This window comes from Barbatula barbatula, assembly GCF_947034865.1.
Source record: "Barbatula barbatula genome assembly, chromosome: 5".
In the NCBI taxonomy this organism is placed as follows: domain Eukaryota; kingdom Metazoa; phylum Chordata; class Actinopteri; order Cypriniformes; family Nemacheilidae; genus Barbatula; species Barbatula barbatula.
This window is the reverse complement of record NC_136769.1, coordinates 3,606,489-3,608,233: the sequence shown is the minus strand read 5'-3', so window position 1 is coordinate 3,608,233 and position 1,745 is coordinate 3,606,489.

The window sequence follows — 1,745 nt, the reverse complement described above, 5'->3', positions numbered from 1 at the left end:
AGCATCTTAAACCAGCACAAACCTGCAAACCAGCACAAACCAGCAAACCAGCTTTTTTAACAGGGGTGTCATGGAGAAGCGAACAGGGACCACACAAGCAGACAAGCAAACATTTGGAGAGGGCTTTCATCTGAAAATGTATTAATCTAGATAGAAATATATTGTAACAATATATTATTACATATTTATTTACAATAAAATATTATAAAGTAAAAGTCATCTTTTTGGGAAATATTTTATTACAAACAACAACAGAAAATACATTTGGATTTAGTCATTTAGCAGACGCTTTTATCCAAAGAGACTAGATGAGGAAACATTGGAAGCAATTATTACAACATATGCAACAAAATGCCCATTAAAGCTTAGCACAGTATACAAAGCTAAGAATAGTTTGGTTAGTACAACGAAGGGTTTACTTTAAGGTTGTTTTCTTCTTTTTTCTCAAAGACAGAGACAGAAAAGAATTAGAGATTAAAATCAATCAGCTACATCCTGACAGAAGAGATGTGTTTTCAGCTGATTCTTTAAGATGACTACAGAATCTGTTGATGTTGTAGTAGCAGGCAGATCATTCCATAAATGTGGAACAGATCCAGAGAAGGTGCGTGAGAGAGATTGTTTCCCTTTTTGGGATGGCACCACATGACATCATTCGTTTGCAGAGCACAGGGATCTGACGGGTACATAAGTCTGTATTAGGAAGTGAAGATAAGGCGGTGCTGAACCAGTGGTGGTCTCGTAGGCCAAGAGCAAGTGCGTGATGTGGCTCGAGTTACCGGAGTGACATATACGTCAAATACATTTTGAAAATAAATGTAAAGATATACATTTATAAATATTTATAAAAGGAAGTATAAAGCAGGTTTTTTTACTCAAACTGTTGATGGATGATGAAACAAAACACGAAAAAAGAACGCCCAATTTTATAATTGAAAAAGGAGCGCATATTCTTATATTTACTACTATAATACATTTAACCTGAAAACTATATTAACTTCAATCAACAACATTATTTAATATAGGCAGTAATTTAGAGAGACTTCTTTACTTAAGGTATACAGCCGCTTCAGAGTGAGGTTAACCTCTGATCTGAGATCAGAAACTCAATTTGTACTACTTATGTGTGAAAATGCGTCTATTTCCGGTCGAAACAATTTACAGCAGTTTTAATAAAAAGTTTTTTGACTCGACTCGTTCCAGACCAGAAATTGTTTTTTAACAAACTCTTTATTGAACATTGCACTTAACATCAAAAGACATTAAAAACACAATTTGTAAGGGTTTGGAGAACGTACGAGGGATACATCAAGCATCCTGTTCATTTTTTGTTCCTTTTTTTTTTTTTTTAATCCCAATGAGGATCAGTGAGTTATTTAGGAAAACCACAAGCCACAGTATCAAGCGCTGTGGATTATTTGTGGATTAATAGGTGTAATAGTTGTGGGTTTATAGGAGTAAATTGATCATTTGTTTACTATTCATTATATTTATTAAAGTTGAATGATTTATAGCATTTATTGGTCATACTGTAGGTATAAATATTGACACCCCACCTCGGACCTCACTCAGTTTCAAACCCTGGTTATGGCCATGCCAGGATATAATAATCTTTATCTCTTTTCTTCCATGAAACCTCTTCAAGGTCTTCAGGTGGGATGTGAGAGTCCACAGAGCGGTTCAAAGTCACATCCTCACTCACATACAGATAAAGACTGATCTGATCCAGACACCATCAGACGCTC